The sequence below is a fragment of the Diuraphis noxia genome, unplaced genomic scaffold, assembly GCF_037042655.1.
Source record: "Diuraphis noxia isolate RWA-SAM2 unplaced genomic scaffold, SU_Dnox_SAM2 contig0003, whole genome shotgun sequence".
Lineage (NCBI taxonomy): Eukaryota > Metazoa > Arthropoda > Insecta > Hemiptera > Aphididae > Diuraphis > Diuraphis noxia.
The window spans coordinates 36525489-36549500 of NW_028301713.1; the positions used below are offsets into that span (position 1 = coordinate 36525489).

The 24012-nt window shown below is 26.9% G+C and overlaps 1 protein-coding gene across 1 annotated transcript in view; it reads left to right on the forward strand.

Moving 5' to 3' along the window:
* Positions 1-24012, forward strand: part of TfAP-2 (transcription factor AP-2) — a 192621-nt gene that overhangs the window by 63235 nt on the left and 105374 nt on the right. The gene's annotated exons all lie outside the window — the stretch shown is intronic.

Here is a 24012-nt window from a genome sequence, read left to right on the forward strand (position 1 = left end):
CTTAAGTAAATGGCGTCAATTTTTTGGTCAGCTAGCCCCGATCTGCTATACACACCCAACATTAGTGCGTTTTGTATAACGCCCATAAGGATAAAAAAAAAAAAAAATAATAATAAAAACATTGCTCTGTAACCCCGACGTGCTTATGTCGTTATGTGACTTTATACCTGTAATTACTGATACACTCACACACAAACATTCACATACACACTTAAAACACAGATATAGTCATACACGCACGTTGAACCCTGGAGCCGTGGGAAACGGGTAATGTACCACTAAATCTTCTGACACTCATATGGATCGAAAGTCGCGCGTCTGTACGTATAGCACGTGTTCAAAACCATTTGCGATTGCAAACGGCAATAATGTGCTCCATAACTCTTAAATGGTAACATGTTATTTACTTTTTTTTATGAGTTTTCTTTCAAAAACCAATATAATATTATGTATACTGCACACACAGTATACCTATAGATACAGGTAGTATAATAAGTATATCATATATTATATAGGTACCTATACGGTGTGGTTCACAGTGTTTGATGCAAAAACGACTATAGTGTTTTCGATGCGGTGCGTCTTCAATTATATATATGTAGGTACTGAATCGTTTTCGACAGTTTATCATAAATATTAAATAATGTATAGAGGTATAATCGTAGATCAATCGCGTGTTCGAACCTTTTATATTATTATCTTTTATACTTTAAACATCGTTTACACAAATTACCCTTTTTAAAATACTGTCTGTATAAAATATATCTTTTTCTGATTTCTAAAGGGTATCGAAATTATTTGTCCAAATCATCAATTATTATGGGATTATTATTGTTTTTTTTTTTTCAAAAACATTTTTCTTCAATTGTCGAAAAAATCAAGTAGGTACCTGTTGGTATACTGGTTTAGACGTTTATTTTTTTATTATTTTTTTGAATATCATACTATTTATTTTCTAATACAATACCTTATATTGTTACGTACATAAAATCAAATAATATAGAGTGTACTGTGTACAGCTTTGGCCATTGGCTGTAAAAATAAAAACTAGTGAGATAATGTATAATATTTTAAATCTGAATTTAATGATATTGGTATATTTTTTATTCATAACCATTTAATAAAGTATACATCTTATTTTATGAAATTATTAGATGATTCTAGTCCAGTTAAAAATATCATTTGTATTTCCTACTATTTCGCGGGCAGCCAAAATTTAACAATTTTCCAAATAGCCGTACTATTAAAAATGTTGAAACCTCTGTAAGCCGGCTATAACTTATATACTTTCTATAAACTATAGGTACTATAGAGGTCTTCAACTCACGGTCTGCGGGCTACACGTGGCTCGGATTATCATTATTTGCAGCCCAAAATTAAATTTTAAATACAGCATGTATCTTATTATCTATTTGATAAAATTAGAACATATTTTCTAACGTATAAAAATTGTCAAATTGAAAACTAGATATCGGTTAACGGACATTCACTTAGAAAACCCTCTGATGATTGCGTAGTCTCCGATACAACCTGCAGTTAAAGAAAAATTAGTGAGTAAAAAAACAATATCAGTTATCAATCACACTAAAAATATAATAAATAATTTTTATATAAAAATTTAAATATTTTAATCTTTATGATATGTTTTAATAATTATTACATTTTGTAATTTAAAAAGTAATCAGAAAAATGATAAAAATGAAATTGAATTTTTGTATGAAACACATGTTTTTACTACGAATGCGGCTAAAATGAATTAATACGAGTATCATTTTAATACATATTATTGTTTTAAATATTGAAACTTATAAATAATAATTATAAAGAAATATTATTATGTAAATACTAATATACTTATTAAAATATTTATTGGAATTTAGATTAGTACATATATTATAATAGGTACCTTTTAAATATTTTGAGTTATAACTTCAAGACTAGTATAAAGATGATTGTTTTCAGTTAATTAGTGACTGTTTTAATATTTAGCCATTAGACCTTTTGATCTTCTATACTGTAAACATATTAAAAACTGAAATTACTAACTACAAAAAAAAAGAGTACCTATAGAACTGTAAAAGTGCATTCTGTACGTAATTGATTGGGTAGAATTCCTTTTTATTTTTTATATATTTATACTGCAGTAGATGCAGTATTTACTGCCGTTTGTCTTACTATACGCAACAATAGAATAATTCTTACAAATTGGTAAATGTAATTATCATTTTAAAATATGTAACCAGCATGGGGTTGATTATTTAAAAGCGGCATAGGTACACAGAAGAAGGGTGGGAAACCGCTACTCTGGCGGTTTTTGGACACTTCTAACGCATATGCTTAAGAACAAATTAACATTTCAGTATTTCACTACCTCTAACACTGAAATGAGCCTCCAGAGTTTATATTTATTTTAATTATAATCTTAATTTGGGTACTTTGAATAATAGCAGATAACGTGAGAAGAAAATATTGTTTATAACTATTTAGTCATAAATAAATTAAAAAGGTATAACAATATAACTATTTAAATGTAATATACATTATATGCCATTAATGATTTTTTAACAAAATATAAAACACTTAACATTGAATAAAGAATTAAAAACCTTTTAAATTTAAGATTATTATTTATTACAGAGTTTGTCAGATTCAGCAGTTTAATATATTTTCTGTCATAATTATGTTTGTATAATAATTTTTATTTTCTTCATATATATATATATATATATTTTAATATTGATTTATATAGAATCATAATTATTGTAGTTATATACGCATCCTAAATATTTAGTACATATTTTGTTATTAATTTATTATATGGTTTACAAGTTCAGAGAAAATAATTTATATAATAAATTTAACATATATGTTAAGCATAAAACTATTCGTGTGAAAATAATTCTAGAAATATTATTAATTTTTTTTAGTATTTTGTGTTTTATATAAGTACTTCAAATCAATTTGTTATTTAAAACTAGTTAGATTCTACGGATTATAAGTAAAATAATAATAAAATAAAATAAATTATTTACAATTTTCAACTTCAGTTTAAAATTTATGTCATGGTAAAATAAATATACCAATTGCTTCCATTTCACGTTGGATGCATATATTGGGGTGAATCTTGATTGATAAAGATTTTCGTTGTACTTTGATATGTCAAAATATGTGAGTGATTATTGTAACGTTGATAAAATGCAATTGAATGTTTCTCTTGCATGCGTCGCTTGTTGTGGTTGGTTCTTTGTTGATGAGGAAGGAGTGAGTATAGGTATGAAATTAGTATGTCATATATTTCTAACTCGGGCGATTATTACTTCATCACTAATTTTTAAAATATGCGAGAATTTTCATTTGTAATTGAGGGGTTCAAATATTTAGTATTCTAAAATACATTTAAAATTAGTTAATTCAATGAAATAGGAAAAATCATAGATAATAATGCAATTTATTAATTACTAGATATCTCTTTAGTTTTAATCTAGACACTATAGATATTGAATAACAGAAAAAGATTTATAAATTATATTTTTGAACAAAAATTTTAGTCAAACAAAATGGATTACAAATATATTTGAGCTTCTTAAGGTAGGTATAACAAGTTATTACCATTGTTATAATTATACGATAAATTGGTTCTTGTATAACTTTTTCTTTGTTATTTTATATTCACTCTCATAAGTATTCTAAATGAATGTAGACTGTAAAAAGTGTATGAATCATTATGTTTTAATAAGAACACAGTAAATTAAAGTAAAAACAATTCTCAAAAGTCTCAAATCTAAATATTACATTTATTTAAATCAAAATTCAAATAAAATAAGCATAATTATTATATTTATTAGGTACGCTCGTCATCATTGTTAGTATAAATAATATTATTTATTTATGATTTGTCTATAACACCAATTAAAATATCATAACAAACTTTTTCTTTTGATTTTATTTACTAACATAAATATAATTGATTAATATTAGGTACCCAATATCTATATAAAGAAGAAATATAATATAATAAAGATACCTACCTATAATATAATATAATATTTTATTGTGAAATATATAACAAAAATTAGTGTTCAAGTCAGCATCGAATATTGTTATGGTCTGTCTATTTATTGAAACGACGGTTAACAAAATATATCATGATACTGTATAATAAATCAAATTTAAATTTAAAACATAGTCTATTATAGTTACTTAACGACAAATATGGGTACTACAATAACCAATATAAGTACTACAATAATTATTGTATGCTAAATTTGTTTCGAATTTCGATTGACTACACATTGACTTGGAATGCACTTCTTAATATTATTTTAAGACATTTTAATGATATTTCATTAAAGGCCAGTTGTCCGTATTCTACATAATTGGCTTGAATAACTAAAATCGTGTTTATAATTTGTATTCTTAAATACTTTTCTTTATATACAAATTCACAGTGGTCTGTAACTTTAACACAAGCTAAAACAAACACACACATAGATACTTTGTATGTAGCCATATCAGTAGAATATTATGCAGTTCGAATAATGAAACTATAGTGAGTATTTTTTTTTAGCTTCAGGTTTTTTTTTTTTCGTTATTAATTATTTTATTCCGAACTTGTATTGGTTATTGTATTTGTATACCAAGCGATTAAATTTGAACGTTAGTCGTGATCTAAAATTCTCAATCAGAGGATCCGCTAAAAACGCTTGTATATGCACAATAATACAAATATGAACACCTGTAAAAAAAATGTAACCGTGTACACCTCTTTCCGGGAATAACGTTTGAGAGAAAAATATGTTTAGCGCACATTATATTCAATATATAGGTTCCTATAAATACAAAATAATAACGTAGATTGAAATTATTTTTTGTTGTTTATATACATAATTTATCATATTTAACTTAAACCTCAAACATTTTTAGATATATACATAAAACACAACTGTTAAAAGATTATTTTTAATTAAACTAAGTTTGTTAAAAAAGTGCGTAAGCATTTACTAGTTACTAATTGCAATATAAATGCTTGCTAAACTTTTCATAACTACCCACTCAAAAGTTAAAATATATACTTTAAACCAAATTCTGAACATACATTAAAGGCCCATATTATTGACACAATTATAATCCATCAAATGGGCCTTTAATCTTAAAAATTAATATAGTTATCTATAAATTTATAATTTACTATATAAGGTACTTAAATTGGTTACATATTTTATATTATAGCCACTTCAAATTTTGTATTTTCATTAAGCTTGCCATGATTCGTAATAACAATATTACAGTGGCTTGGTGAGGCGCGGTCGTACGCTCAATCTGCGGAAACGCACTGAGCGTACGTATCGGCCGCAGTTGCTAGCTCCCGGATGGGTGACCACCCGGGATTTTTAGCAACATATCCTTGCCACACATACACAAACACGTGTTACAACCCTTCCCACTTAAAAACCTACAAACAAACATACAAAAATAACCCCTACCGTACCACCCCACAACCAATGGCCTATGTTGCCGTGGGTTCTCCTTACAAAAAAAAAAAAACAATATTACAACTCTGTTGTCTATATTATTTTCTAAAACGATCATATTCACATGTATATTTATATTTATTATACAGAGTACATAAAAAGTTAATATAGAATGTTCAGATTGTTCCGTACACACATTAAGAATGATCTCATAATATCAGTGAATAAAATAAAAACCTATTTTACATTGTGAATGATGAATTTTTAGGTGTATCACAATATATATCTCATTCATTTATAAATAATGCAATTTTAAATACAGGACATACCATGATAAACCAATAATGTTCGTACCCAAAAACTCCTATTTCGATATATCATTCTATTTTTGATAATTTTAGATGTCGACATCAATTTAACTAAAGTAATTAAAATACAAATGATAAATATTTCAATCAAAAATTAATTCCCCCAAAAAATTCAACATTCTCCAAAACTGTTATTTTGTTATATTTGCGCATGATTTTTAAGAATTTCTAACGTCAGACATGTCATACGTTTTTGATTTTATTAACTGACCAGAGATCATCCTCAAAGTTTGTACGAAACAACCTAAAATACTCGATATTTCAATAGTTTTAATTTATGTCATTAAGCTTAATAACAATGACAATATCACACAAATAAGTCTTATGCAAGTTATTTTAATTATCGTTGTAGGTACTACATAATAGTGTACAAGACTTGTATAACTCATTTGTGAATAATATAAGTCGTTCAAAATACTCTAAAGTGTGATGTTTATTCGACACTTAAATGAATGACCTTACACAAATGTGAGACATTATATATTTATGTATTTGCCAGTTATGGATATGATTTACACAATGGCAAACATCAATACACTACAGTTGTATGCACTAACTGATACATTACAATGCACTGTACATATATATTATATTTTATTATTTATTACATTGATAACTGCTTAAAGTGCTGTAGAAAAATATCGTTTTAGATATTGTTATGATTTAGACATAATAATGGGTATAGTTAAGAAATTACGAAATATTTTATTACTCATTCGTAATTTTAAAAGTATTTTATGAAACAAAATAAAGCAAAACATTTATTTTAATTTTTAAATTGTTTTAACGAAAGTATTTATATATTCGATACAATATTAAAATCTAATAACATTTTATTAAATTGTGTTTAAATTGCATGCATATAAACATTAATTCACATAAACATGATATATAATTATTATATAACGTGCCTAATTTATATTAATTAGTTTCTTCAAACTTTGATAAACTTATGTATTTAAAAATTTGGCTGTAACATAATACTTACTTAAAGATTATGAACACAAGGTATATGATCCATTTAAATTTCTATAGATACTCTAAAGTGTAGTGTCTACACAAATTATTTTGAAAATATTATTTTTACATATTTATATCTTATTGTAAAATATTTTGAAAAATATTATATGTATTTTTTCAAATTTTTATCATTTTCATATAAGTATTATGGTTTTACTTTCTTAAATGACAAGAATGTTTTAATTTCATATTCCAAAGCAGATTATATTTTGGACTATATCGATTAAGAAAAATCAAATTTTGAACGAATAATCAATTAGTTAAAACTTTAAATTTTTAACTGGGAAGAGCTAAACATAAGCCATGGCATCAGAACAAGTCTTGGTCTAAATCCAGACAACGAAGTAAGCACCATACATTTTTTCAAAGCAACACAAATCCCCAATTACTGTAAGATTTTAAAACTAACAACTGTAATTATTCATTTTTATGTACTTTTTTTACATATATATTTATTTTTATTTTTGTCAATATAGTATTAATTGTAATGCTAATGGCCTCAGATGTCGAAGCAGAAATTATTAATAATTTTAAGATAAATAAAGAAAAAAAAAGTTATAAATCTACTTATAAGTATTTACATCTTAGATGGTCTGAGTATTCTAAGTATTGGGCCACAGGGACATAGTACCTTACAACATGTTGCAGGTTGGTTACTCCGCTCCCTTAAACTTAAAATACTTATAACTAATAAACTGCTCGTTTAAAATATGATTTTTTATGTATTTTTTTTTTTTTGAGAATTATTAAATTGAAAACGTATGTTGCCAATTGTCATTCAAAAAAGTAATACACTTCTAAAACAACAACGATAATAAACTGTGAAATTATGTTTATTTTTTTTCCAAAAATTTAATCTTCAATGGCACCAAATAGTATGGTAATAATATTTTTTATTAGTTAAAAGATTAGTTATTAGATTTTATAAGTTAAAACTTTTTGAGTGATGGTGGAGGATAACTAAATGGATCACTTTTAAATAAAATATTTTTAACTGTATTTTTTACATCAATTTAATTTAAGGAATATACTGCAGTACATTTATATACAAAAGAAATCAATTATCATCCGCATATAAATCTAATTGTAAATGGTACAAGACCAAAGTAAATTCATAGTATTTTGTAAAAAATATACAAACTTAGAATTTTAGCATTTAGATGATTAATAAAATTATACAAGCTCAAAAAGGTTGATAATATGATAGCTTCGGTGTATGGAGATTTAACCATGATATGCCAATGATGTGTGATTAGTTTCATTGAAAATTGAAAATTAGTTATTTTCAGAAAACAGAAAAGCAAAATATACGAGTATTTAAAGTTTACGTATATTTATGATTTACGTGCAATAATTGGTGGAGTGGTGACATTTACATTGCGTGATAAATTAATAAACAATTTCGAATAATTCTCGCACAATAACCGTTTATTATTATGCATTTAAATTATTATTATAACCAATCATCTAACGGCTACGTCAGTCGTCACATACATATATACATCTTAAGTCCTTTCTGTAAACACTAGAGAAAAACTACCAATATATTCTAAGTATGGTCGAACCACTGAGAAATACCTACAATATTACCATTATCCTCTCTGCAGCGAGTCGTTATAAACATTTTTTTTTGTTCCCGTTATATTTTTAGTTCCGATAATTTTTTAATTGGTCCATAAAAACCACGTGGCCTCAAAGATTTATTGTATTCGGCGCTGGTATTGCGTGCGTTTAAATTGGTTTCTAGGCTGGTAAAATTTATTCATGAAACATACCGTATAAACGCGTTTGTTTGCCGATGAGATGTATGTGTGTGTGTGTGTGTGTGTGTGTGTGTTTTACAATGCATTATATATCGTATATATGTAAATATATATTACATATACACACACACACATACACACACACACACACACACACACACACACACACACACACACACACACACACACACATACGGGCTTATAATACTCTACGAGATCCACTTGGAAAAGTCGACGTTGTGAGATCCATGACTTTAAATAAGTATTTTTAAACGGGATCAGAATATAAAATTTTAAAAATATATTTGGATATAATATACTCATTATATACACCAACATACTCGTGTTAAAATTATAGTATAGTAGACGTTGTGAGATCCAGTGTGTATTAAGCTTAGTCACTATATCTACACCACCATACGAGATCCTAAATTGTATATTATTTTAAAGTATCAACTTTATGAGATCCATGCGATGTTGCCGTCTTATGAATTCATACTTGTATACGGTACTAGTACCCTGACCTATGTACTGTTTTAACTGTTCTAAGCCGAATCCACGGCCACCGATCGTCGCCGTAACAATAACGTTGAATCGGTTTTCCGTGACCGTATTGACAGAAATATTATTTTCTACTTACCTGTACTGTAATTTGCTCTTATAGCTCAATCTTTGATAACGTCTTTTAGGTTTAATATCGAGATAACAATTTAAAGCAATTTACTACATCATGTAGTAATGCGACGTACGACATATAACTATTTTGACCTTTCGTGATTTTTAGTGTTGGAACATACCTATCTAACACTTCAGTATAAAACTACTTACCTTCAAATTCATTTCTCAGCTAAGATAAATATGATTCTTTATATTAATAAATAAATTAAGAATTTTTATTTTTAATGTATTTAGGCGTTTTCTTGTTTAATTTAATATATTTTATAAGAACTTTAGGTAATATTCAAACGAAAATAAGATAAGATAAAATAATGATATATTAGGGACTTACATATTAATTAATATTGCAATTTATACTTATACATAAAAAGTCATAAAATAAGTTGATTGATATTAGTTAAATAAATGAGTGTAATTGATTTTTTATCTGAGGAGTGAACTGCTGGCTAAAATTACAATTGACAGATTTTTATGTTTATTTTTGTATCATGATAATTTAACAATTAATAATGTATTAATATTATTAATTGTATAATGTATTAACTAATTATATAATTAATAATGTATATCGTTTTATTAACAATATATTCAGTAAAACAAAAAACAAAAAATAGCTTTAAACATAAAAATAAAAATAATATAAAAAACACTTTTTATAATATTTTTGTTTCTCTTTAAAATAATTAGTAAAAAATTAAAAACAATACAAGTAGGTATAATTACTGTCGGTTTATTACTTTTCAACTTAAGTTGAACTATTCATGGGTATTTGCAATTTTCGATCATTATTAGTTTTTTTTAAAATTAATATCGATAAAAATTTATTTGTTGGGTAGAAATGCTTGAAAATTTAATACAAGGATCTTAACATATTCTTACAATAGCAGTTGAAAAATAAAAGAAATGCATAGTCAACATTTTTTTTACAAGCATTCAAATTTTAATTTTGACAACATACGTAAAAATCACGAAAATTCGCAAATTATTTTAAGCTAGAAATTCATAAAATATTTTCTTTTTAAATCTAAGATTTGAAATTTATTAATAATCTATAATATATCCTAATATATCCTAGGCAGATAAACTGTCTTCGCTCAGAATCGTTTTTCGTATACAATGATATAATATCATTGGATTCAAATTTAATTCCATCCATTACAATAACCCACTTGTAACCTACTGTACAGCAGAGCAACATCCACGACTTACCAGCTTTTTTTTTTATTGATCAAAAGACATCGGCGACAATGGCCAGTAGTCGTAAACGTTACATTGATTACATTATTTTTTTTTTTTTAGTATCTTAAATTAATATTTTAAATTTAATTGTACTATTCATATTTTCTTAAAAAAATAATAATTTTTGTAGAGATTATCATGGAACAGGGTAAAATACGTAAATTCGCACATAATATAATTTCTGTACCACTACATATATCAAATCTTAACTTTTTGTTACGATTTATGCTGCGCATATTTTATAGTTTAAGCTGTGTATCGTTATATGTACCATGTTAGTTTAATTTTCCATGTTACTATGTAGGTAATACAAGTTAAAACAATTAAAAGTTCAATAATGAACAAATACAGTATCAAGTCTCAAGTAGATAGCGTAATTAGTTATGATTTCTTTTTCTTAGGATAGAGGGATGAGTATAGTTCTAGGAAACAGTATCCTTTTAAACTTAATAAAAAAAATATAGTCGGCTTGTACCATTTGGTATATAATACAATGCATATGTTAAAATCTTCTACTAAAAAATATTTCGATACCTAAATAGTAAACGATCAGATAATAAAAATGAAAATATGTATTAAAAAATAAAATAATAATGAGCATAACTAAAAATTCGTAGAACTGATAGAAATAATATCTATATTATCAATTCTAATTGACAAATAATAGTTTATACAGAGAAGCCTTATAAGTAGTAAGTAGTAAATTATCTTCTTCAATAAATATAAAAATGGATTTCTGTCCATCTGTCTTTTATGCATTCCTAAACGGCTGGACCGATTGTGATAACATTTGGTACAGAGATATATTAGACCATTGATTATAAATATTTATGTATTTATAATCAATGATTAGACCTATGGGCAGAAGATACGCTAAGTTAAAAAGTGGTAGGTCCAACGCCTGGAGGTGCTCCAACGGAAATTTTGAAATTTACGATGAACATTTTTGTTTATAGACAACTGCTTTTAGTTACTGTAATCACAATTAGTTGCTATTGGTTTCAATAATAATAATAATTAGTGCAAAAGTAATTATTAGGTAATTAATATCCCTGAATTTGTTATTATTATTTACAGCATAATTAATCGAAATAATACTTCAATTTCAAACTTTGGGGGTGGTTTCCGAAGGAAAAGTGAATATCCTTGGTGCATTATAGAGGTCAAAAGTAAACATTTTCCAACAGTTATGAAAAAAATCGAGAAATACAAAAAAAAGTGACAGAAAAACGGGAATTTTTACGCAAAACCAGTTTTCGACAAAATCGATTTTGGTTTTTGATGTAACTTTAAAACAAATGACCATAGATACATGAAATTTTCACCTAATGTTTATATAAGTATATTCTACCCACCATGCAATTTGCAAAAAATTGCATATTTTCAAAAAATTTCGACTTAAGTTGAACTATTCATAGGCATTTCAAATTTTCGATCATTATTAGTTTTTTTAAAATTAATATCGATTAAAATTTATTTGTTACGCAGAAAAGCTTGAAAATTTAATACAAGGCTCTTAACATATTGTTACAATAGCAGTTGAAAAATAAAAGAAATTCATAGTCACATTTTTTTTTATAAGCATTCAAAGTTTGAATTTTGACAAAATACGTAAAAATCACGAAAATTCACAAATTATTTTAAGGTAGAAATTCATAAAAAATTTTCTTTTTAAATCTAAGATTTAAAAATTTAATACAAGATTCCTTACAAGTTTTTCAATCTTTATCACAAATAAAAATTCCACCGGAAATTCAAATTAAATTTTTATGAGCATTTGAAATTGAAATTTTTACAACATTGGATTTTCACTTTTAGCGATTTCCTTATTTTGATGTAACTTTAAAACAAATGACCATAGATACATGAAATTTTCACCTAATGTTTATATAAGTATATTCTACCCACCATGCAATTTTCAAAAAATTTCGACTTAAGTTGAACTATTCATAGGCATTTCAAATTTTCGATCATTATTAGTTTTTTTAAAATTAATATCGATTAAAATTTATTTGTTACGCAGAAAAGCTTGAAAATTTAATACAAGGCTCTTAACATATTGTTACAATAGCAGTTGAAAAATAAAAGAAATTCATAGTCACATTTTTTTTTATAAGCATTCAAAGTTTGAATTTTGACAAAATACGTAAAAATCACGAAAATTCACAAATTATTTTAAGGTAGAAATTCATAAAAAATTTTCTTTTTAAATCTAAGATTTAAAAATTTAATACAAGATTCCTTACAAGTTTTTCAATCTTTATCACAAATAAAAATTCCACCGGAAATTCAAATTAAATTTTTATGAGCATTTGAAATTGAAATTTTTACAACATTGGATTTTCACTTTTAGCGATTTCCTTATTTTGATGTAACTTTAAAACAAATGACCATAGATACATGAAATTTTCACCTAATGTTTATATAAGTATATTCTACCCACCATGCAATTTTCAAAAAATTTCGACTTAAGTTGAACTATTCATAGGCATTTCAAATTTTCGATCATTATTAGTTTTTTTAAAATTAATATCGATTAAAATTTATTTGTTACGCAGAAAAGCTTGAAAATTTAATACAAGGCTCTTAACATATTGTTACAATAGCAGTTGAAAAATAAAAGAAATTCATAGTCACATTTTTTTTTATAAGCATTCAAAGTTTGAATTTTGACAAAATACGTAAAAATCACGAAAATTCACAAATTATTTTAAGGTAGAAATTCATAAAAAATTTTCTTTTTAAATCTAAGATTTAAAAATTTAATACAAGATTCCTTACAAGTTTTTCAATCTTTATCACAAATAAAAATTCCACCGGAAATTCAAATTAAATTTTTATGAGCATTTGAAATTGAAATTTTTACAACATTGGATTTTCACTTTTAGCGATTTCCTTATTTTGGTGTAACTCTAAAACAAATTACCGCAGATACTTGAAATTTTGACTGAATGTTTATCTAGGCGTTTTATATATTTGATAAAATTTTCAAAATGTTTAGATTTGTTTTGAGCTGTTTACTGACATTTTAATTTTTCAACTTTTTTAGTTTTTTTTTCTATAAATATCGATAAAAATTTATTTGTTCGGTAGAAAAGCTTGAAAATTTAATACAAGGCTTCTAACACATTGTAACAATAGAAGTTAAAAAATATTAAAAATTCGTAGGCACGATTTTTTTTATAAGCATTTAAAGTTCAAATTTTGACTAAATACGTAAAAATTACGGCAATGTTCAAATTATCTTAGATAGAAATTCATAAAAGTTTTTCTTTTTAATCCTAAGATTTGAAAATTTAATACAAGGCTCCTAACATATTTTTACAATAGAAGTTGAAAAATAAAATAAATACATAGTCACAATTTTTTTTTATAAGCATTCAAAGTTTGAATTTTTACAACATATTATGTAAAAATCACGAAAATCACGAAAATTCGTAAATTATTTTATGCTAGAAATTCATAAAAAAATTTCCTTTTATATCTAAGATTTGAAAATTTAATACAAGGCTCATTATATATTTTTACATTAGCAATTGAAAAATAAAAGAAATATATAGTCACAATTTTTTTTTATAAGCATTTAAAGTTCAAATTTTGACTAAATACGTAAAAATCACGGCAATGTTAAAATTATCTTAGATAGAAATTCATAAAAGTTTTCCTTTTTAATTCTAAGATTTGAAAATTTAATACAAGGCCCCTAACATATTTTTACAATAGCAGTTCCAAAATAAAAGGAATACATAGTCACAATTTTTTTTTTAAGCATTCAAAGTTTGAGTTTTGACAACATATTATGTAAAAATCACGAAAATTCGCAAATTATTTCAAACTAGAAATTCATAAAGAATTTTCTTTTTAAATCTAAGATTTGAAAATTTTTAATAATCTATAAATATATCCTAGACAGATAAACCGTCTTCGCTCAGAATCGTTTTTTGTATACAATGATATAATATCATTGATTCAAATTTAATTCCATCCATTACAGTAACCCACTTGTAACCTACTGTACAGCAGAGCGACATACACGACTTACCCGCTTTTTTGTGTGTATAACTTAGTATTAAAAATACAACACTAAGTTTTCCGTAAGTTTTCTTTCAAGTAGCTATAGAGAAATCTCGAAGTGTCATTATAGGAAAAATTTGAGGTGCGTTTGAATTTTAAATTTTTACGAAATAGCGTAACGATAACGATTTATCCTGAAAAGATTTTAAATATTTAATATTATTCAAAAAGTATAAGTCGTAGATAATTGAAAATTGTACCAGTTATTTAGATTGGAATTTTCTTGACATGATTTAATTTTCGAAATATTTTGACTTTTTTTTAGATATTTATAGACAACTGAAATTTTCAATTTTTCTGAAAATTTTTTTTTGAAGTGTCGATAAAATTTTTTCGGCCTTATCAAAATACTTGAAAATTTAATACGAAATTCCTTATAAGTTATTCTTATAGTGATTAAAAAATTATAAGAATACTAAGGCGCAACTTTTTTTTATAAGCGTTTGAAGTTCAAATATTGACAAAAATTCGTCAAAACCATGAATATTTGCAAATTATTTTGTAGTTCAAAATTCAAAAAATTGTTTGTATTTATATCTAAGGTTAAAAAATTCAACACTAAGTTTTCCATAAGTTTTGCTTCAAATAGCTATACAGAAAATTTGAAGCGTCATTATAGGAAAAATGTTTTGAGCGTTTGAGTTTTAAATTTTTATGAAATCGCGTAACAATAACGATTTATCCTCAAATCAGGTATATGTATATTGTATATCTATCACAATATAAGGTATTATGAATTAAGATAACAACATGCAATGTTTTTGGAAAAATTGATTACCAAATTAAATTTTTATTATTTTTATTTTTTATTTATTTATTATTTTTAATTTAATTTAATTTTTAATAAAATAAAAAATGTCTTATTTTAAAATGCGTCCTAATTGAAAAATAAAATATTTGTTTCAAAATAGAATAAGTATATGACAATATTTAAATATAATATATCCTACACTGACAAATCATCTCCGTTCAGATTCGCTTTTCGTATACAATGATACCTATCATTGCTTTCAAATTTAACCTACCCTAGTCAGAGGTTCATCCCACCCCCTAATGTACAGCAGAGCGACATCCACTTACCCGCTTTTTTTATTATTTGTTTCCAATCGACGACCAATGAGTTAATTGACACAAATCTACCACAAACGATAACTACAGTAATCGTCAGTGACTCAATGCATGGGCCATATTGGCAGCCAAAAACTATGATTTAAAATGTAAATTCAATCAATATTACCATTTTAAACGAAATTCTAGGCGAAACGACAACATACCAGTCCATCGATATCGTAATGAATCAAGACCGTTATCATCTATAAGTATAAAAACATACTGCTACATAGGTAGCATAATCATAGGTAACGAATTTAACACATAGTTTGAGTAATAGGTAGGATTTTCAACGGGCTACAAAATGCATGGGTTCAGCTAGTACTTATAATATAAATACATAAGTATATTCTACGATGCATAATAACAAGTGTAACTATAGTTTATATTATACAATACATTTGTCAATATATTATAGGTAGGTAGGTATACTATAATATAAATGATAAGTAATAAGTTATAACTTATAACTACTGATAAATGCATAATACAAATTATTGCAAATTACAAGCACAATAATGTATAACTATTATGTCCACTTATAATATTATTGTTATTTTATTTATTATTCTAAAATAATTCCAGAAAAATCATAACAAGTAATGATTATTATTATGTTGCTATTTATATATTATACTCGTAACGTAAATAGACACGGCCCGTCACGCGTAGCAAGTTATCGAATGTGCAGTGACAAACATTGCACTCTGACACTGCTGCTCGCAGATCATACATAAAATAATTATCTAAACTATACAAATTATAAAATATATTAAATGGGATCTCGTAAAGTGTATGTACTGCACTATGGACACACAGTGCAATGTTGCCGTTCTCATTAAACGTTACGGAGCTCACAACATCTACTACATGAAACGCGAACATAGACAAAATGCAATTGTACATAATAAAATATACACGGGAGAACACACAACATTTATAAAAATAGGTCTTTGCGAGATCCTGTTGTTTTTCGCTGGAAATCGTTCAAGGACACATATTATACCAATATATGGTACAAACGTTGCGAGATCCACCCATTCGGATCTCACAACGAAAACGGATCTCGTAACGCTGCTCGTTTTCCATACGTCGGATCTCCTAACGTACTATAAGTACGGCCACACACACACACACACACACACACACACACACACACACACCTGCTATACGAATGCAATCCTGAAGGTTGTAAACCCATTATCAGCGTAGGTATATACTATGTATAATGGTATATGTAGGTATATATGATACATATATAGTAAGCATACGAATTTTTCGTTTAAATTAATTTTTCTTCCTTTAAACTACGTCTGTCTGACCGTCTGTTTATTGTTGTACTTTTGTGTATTGAAATTAAAATTAAATACTTTGGCTTCATACGAAAATTGGTACAGATCATACAAATTGACTGTGCAGAAATAAAACATTCTGTGTTTATAAGGGTTAAAACCACATTGCAATACTATTATGCAATACAGCGATATCATAATGCACAGAGGGACTTATTATTATAGTTGTTATCGATCAATGGAGATAAAATTACATACCGTAGTGGTGATTTTTCTTAACTAGCTGGTAAAGTGATGGTAATAATAATTTGGTATTGTCAAAGGTATAGTTGACGTTATATTATTTAAAAACTGTCGCCGCTTCAAATCTAAAAATTCTAAGTGAATTAAAACAATTTTATATTAATAATTAATTATCATCGAAATTAATAAATCGACTTTTCTAAAGATTTTACAAGGTAGGTATTTTACTAGGTAGGGAATATAACATGTATGAATATGTATATTATATTATATTTTGAACTAATATAATGATTATGGAAATAATTTTACTTGCGCTTGTACAAATAGTTATATACAATTGGAAACACTTTATCGACACAATTATATATACGCATAATTATGAAACATACGACTGGTGTGGCTGAATCGATAAATTACAAAAAACAATTGATAATAATTATCGATTCTAAACTATAAATTAAGTTTTTCGATAGTATGGACCTTATGCAGTGACGTTTAGGTACATGTGAAATTGAGAGAAATATCGTGCGTATACTGATCAATTTTAAGCTACGTACCTACAAACCTTCGACTGTTACTTATAAAATATTTACATGATTACACTGTGTTTTCATAAAGTTTTGGTACACCGTTGCGTTTCATAAATCGCCGGAGGCTGTAGGTACACAGTACACACACACACGCGACACACATATATATATTTTTTACGCATGCATTATACGATTTGTTACGCACCTCTAAATATGTGTTATGTTGTATTGACTATTAACTGCGCCGGCCGAGACTATGAGCATAGGAATTTCTTGGCATACCGTTCAATCTTAATCGTACTGAACGCTAAATACTATACGTTTTTCAATGGTGTGTACCTACTTAAACAAACATTTAAATGGCACGAATAGTATATGATTTAGGAATAGGAATTCCAATCATTGCATTGTTTTATACAAATAGCTATGTAGTGTGTGTTTACTTTAACCATTATATTACGCGTCATACTCATATATCCATCATAAACATTTTTAAAAATTCAATTAATGTTTTTGTTATTTATTTATTATTTTTTTTATAACAGAATAGAACAAAATAAATCATTCTATATTATTTACCGAGCACGTGTAACAGTTGTCAATCATATAGACATAACTAGATTTTTCTCGTAACAGTATACAAAAAGGACAAATCTTATTTAATTTGTATTACATTTTAAGAATCTGCAATTTAAAATATTTTCGGAAATAAAAGTTTAGTACAATAGTATGTATAATATAGTTCAGTAGAATAGTTATTTATTAATGCGTTGTGCATATTAATTAATATATATATATATTTTATTATATTATATAAATATTAATATTAATTATATTTATATCATATTGGTGCAGTCAATGCAGTTTTATTATCTAATAAGATATTGAATGAGTATACGATTATTTCTTAAAATTTCACAATATGCCTACTCCGTACGATTGTGAAACCAATTAGGTATACATGTATAATATTATATCATTTGGTTCATAGACCGTATTTTAGAGATCTGTTTGGTGTTATAGTTCACGCATAAAGTAATTTACGGCAACTATATCCATTCCGAAACATATAAAATTGCTTATATACCCATGTGATATGTTTTTTTTTTTTTTCAAACAAAGAATATTAATATTATATTATATTATAATAATTACACTGTGCATCATGTTATTATACTACCCACAGCAAATATGGAATATCTTAAAGCGGCGGGCCATATAAGATATTCCAATAAACTAAATAATAATAACACATATTATAATAACGTAACTCCTTGGTTTTATACTCGTATTTATAATATGGCTATATTCGTAACTAATGTCTTGGAACGCACGCATTTCTGTCGATCCAAGGAAACGGCGTATAATTTATGGACCGCCGTTGAAATCGCCAGCCGGCTGGCGACGGCGGTGGCAACGGCGGCTTATCATCGATAAATCATCCATACATCGGACAATATAATGCGCGATAGTAAATTAGGTACCGTTGGACGGGCGGGCGATGTCGGGGGTGTGTGTGTGTGTGTGTGGGGGGGAGGGTGGCGAAGTGTGCACGAAGAGGGGTAGAGCTGCCGCCGAGAGAGATTGATACGTGAAGTATTCGGATCATCGGTTCTTGTGTAGCTATTATTTTTTCCATGTTACATTATGCGCCAAGATTATAATAAAGAACAATTTGAATATTTTAAAACCATAATGTCTGACCCGAGGGCACGCGTCCTGCACCTTGACGTGGTCTCGTAATTAGAAATTTAGACTGTTGTTCAAAAACAAGAGAGCGACGACGGAGACGGAGATAGTGTTTGCAGCGACGGGGAACAGGGTGAAAAAAAAACACCGAAAGAAAATGACGACGGCTCGTAATATATTTATATACGCGCAATATATATATAATATGTATATGACGTATAGTATATGCACACGTATGTATACATTTTTTCCGAGATAATATTGTTATTAAGATTTTTCGTTGCGGTTCCAGGCACGGCGATAAATTCATTCTGTCGGTTGTAAATTAAAACTCCATTTTTCTAGATAGGTATAAAACGCGCGCGTAACCTGACCCTATGATGGACCTACTTTTTTTTGTATATTTTTTTCCAATTTAACTCACCGCCCGCGTTAGTTTTGTTTTATTTATATTAATCGTTTATGTCTTCCTGCTATAAATATATCTGCTGCTCACATACCTAATTTCCACTTGGCAACGAGTTTTTTCTCGTTTCATATGTTGATAAATGTGAGATTGTCTGCATGTATATATTGTATAAATATATATGCTGCTATGAATGTTCATTTACCTATGTTAATTTCTGTAACCCCATAAATGAGCACGGAAAACAAAATTTCAAACAGACATCATACCTAGGTATAGGTAATAATGATACGACGATCGTTATTATTTCTTCCATATAGCCACCCACATGCGTGATGGGCAAATTAAATATTTTATTTTCCTCGCCGCCGTCATTTCACAATCAACAATAATATTAGGTACCTATTACAATAATCATAAATACCAATAGGTATTTTATGGTTATTAATATTCCACACGAATTATATGCTTAGACTTAAATGATTTTTCGTTTAAAAAATAAATATACAACGGTTTATATTATTGTATATAATTATACTTTAGATGGGTTTGAATTATCATGCGAACCAACTCGAAAATGTGGACTGCATATAATTTGATAAAATTGGCATATTATCGATTGGGAAAAAAATTCGAGGACCCATATGATGATTTGTTTATAAAAATGAATTTTCCGACCACGCAGTCGTCTCTGCCAACATCGTACCGTTGCACCACCACGTTCGGGCATATTATTCTGATGATAAACAACAGCTATAGCAGCGGCAATGTCCACTGCGGGAGGTCAGAAGCGACAAACCTCCCGCAGTCGCCGACTCAACAGGGGCTCCTCGGATCTGTCCGGCCGACAAACGGACTATACGCATTCAAATGTGTTCGACAGTAGTAAACGGGTGTTTGTCTGCTACCGTGTGACTGCGACGCGATGGCCACGGCACTATTAACATATTATTATCATCAAATCGGTACACCAACGGCTGAGGCCCCCCGTGGAAAGTGAACCGGCACGTGCCACCGAAAATTCAAATAATAATGCACGTTTTTCGTTGTGTACAACATTATACCTATATGACTATACTGGAGTCCACATTCGAGCGACCATAAGAGTTTTTCTTTCGATTTAGATCATTTATTTGTCTGACTGATTTCGGAATCGTTCTGTAAAATCGTACCTATATCAATATGGCATTTACATCTTACACGTGTGGGTGCATTTTGGATGCAAATATAATAAATAATATCCTGCATTATGATTTATGAGATATTATTGAAGTGTGATTTAAAAAAACAATTTAATTATTATTATTTGTATATTTTCATTTACATGAAACTTTTAAACCAGTACTGGTAGTAGTTTCCAACTTTTATACTTCTGTATAGGTACCACTAATAAAAAAAAATTAATAATACAACTAAAAAAAGAAGTTTAAATGCCTTGGAAATTATTTTATTTTGTTATTTCATATTTTGTACCAACTAAAAAATTGCCCATGGGCTACAAATTGTGAACTAGTGAATCACTGGTGTAACAAAAACTGATTTCTATACATATCAAAATAATCAAAAAAGAATTTAGAAATTTAATTATATAAAGTCGGTATAAGTATTAAATAGGTACACAAAAAACTGTTACAATGATAAATTAACATTTATAATAATACCTATACAATATAAATTATCTATATTGACTATAGTTATATACCAAATGAGATACCTAATAGTAATTGGAAATGTATAATTGTCAATTGATATTATTTATTAAAAAATGTTGTATTGTGGTAACGTGAATTACTATAACTAATTAAATTTGATCGACAAGGAAATTATTTTTTATTCATATACATGACATATTGTCATATTCATGACAGTTTGATTAAAACCATCTGTACCTATTTATTTATTATATTATTATTATGTATATTTTTTAATCAGACTTTGTAATGCGTATAATATATATAAAAGAATAATGAATATACAATCATTTTATAACTATTTTTAATAACTTTAAATAGTTATATTAGTTATCCTATATATCAGTTATAATGGTACACATATTTAAATATATCCCAAATATTAATTTGTAACTTTATATATCGTATCCCTACCATTCTTATAAATGACTGGCAATGTGCAGGAGTAAAAATACCTTTATTATTATTACAGATTCTCAAATGAAATGGGTTATACGATGACTTTAATTGGAACGTACACGACACCATTGGCATATAAAATTGATTGTCAGTAATATTTTATTATTAATAATGATATAATAAGTACTATACCAATAGAGGCAGTATATAGATGCATATAGATATAGATGATATAGTTAATTACTAAGTGAATTATTTTAACAATTTTCATAGTGAAAAATGTTGATATTAAAAATTAAAATATGTTATATTCCATAACCTTAATGTTTGGTATATGTACATAAACACTGTATAATATAATAAAAAGGTATCAATATATGTAGAATGGGTGTATTATGTTTCATAATTTTATTAGTGTAATTATTTTTCTCCACGTGATGACACTGTGCCGGGTTGTTATTTCCTTTTCCCGTCTAGTATTATACGCTTTTAATTTCGTAGCACTGACTGATGAAAATAATATGATGTGTTTTACATGTGGAATTAAAGGATTGGGCGTTGCTGTGGTAATCATGTGGGTTGGTGATAGGAGGAAAGGAAACGGGTTTAAGGAATTTAACGTAAAACACGCGTGTCGTCTGTCAAATTTAACTGCTGTGGTATACACCTCTAATGACCTCAAGGCAACCAACCAAAATGGTCTATCAAAGCCAATAATCTGGCAATAACCTAAAAAAATTATAATAATTATAATGTAAATTACACATAAAAACATACGGACAATAAATAAAAACGTAATTTCACTTTAGTCATAGGTATCTGTCAGTGTATCACGTCAAACTTTGTATAACTCATTTTTTATGTCAAATAGATTGTAAATTGTCTTTCTTAATAAAAAAAAAAACAAATTAATGTAGATTCTGTAATTACATTGATGAAAAAGTTATATGTTATAGAATATCGTCGCTCCTCAAATTAACAAATGTTGGACATTTATATAATACCGTTTGATAAAGTTTAATAACCGCAATTCTATCCTTATATATTATATTGTATTAAAAATGTCTTTTCTTTGATATTGCTTTTAAATCACTTGAATATTATAGAAAGCGTTTCATAACCTGGTATAAATTATATAAATAATATTGAATTTAATAAATAACAATATTATATAACGTATTGAAGAATACAAAGGAATTATTACATTTTGTTAGCAAGTTCATTTATAATAGACTATACCTCAGCTAAGTTATAGGTATTATAGTATAAAGTTATGCACATTTAAGTACATCCAATACATTGAAATCCTACTTTAAAAATTGAATGATACTGCACCATCTAGCTTTTGTTAATCTTCTTTTTCTTTTTTTTGAGGTGGTTATTTTACATTTTTGATAATCGGTTTATAAATTTTTTACAACTTTCCTTTACTTCATTTTTATCAATCGTTTTTTTTTTTTTTTTTAATCTATAAAAGGTAATATAGCTATAATTCAATTAGCCTAATACCAGTATTTATAATCAATGCTAATACGTATTTTATTAATTTTATCACAACATATAATTGTTATTTATTATAGCATGTTTTGAGTTATATGTATAATGCTATAATGTATATAATATAATGAATATTTAGTATAGGTTTTCACTTTTTTTTATTAAATTTCATCAAACCAATAATACTACTTACTATGAAGAATATAATGCTACTTTGATTAATTAGTTATTTAATTAAAATATAATTGAACACGAATAGGTATAATTGTATTTTCATTTATATTGCGTGCAAGAATTAAAAATCAATTTCGACAGTAACTTGATGTTTTTGTTTACGGCTTTAGAGATGTTATGCAAGATGTGCAATAAAGAATCGGAATTCTATTAGGTACCTACAAATGCAGTATTAGACATTAGTACATCATTTCATATATTATATTAAATTTATTGCCTATACAAATATATTTATTAATTAATTTTTTTTTTTTTGGAAAAAGGCTTTAATACCTATAATATGATCATCAGCCTAGACATATTAATTA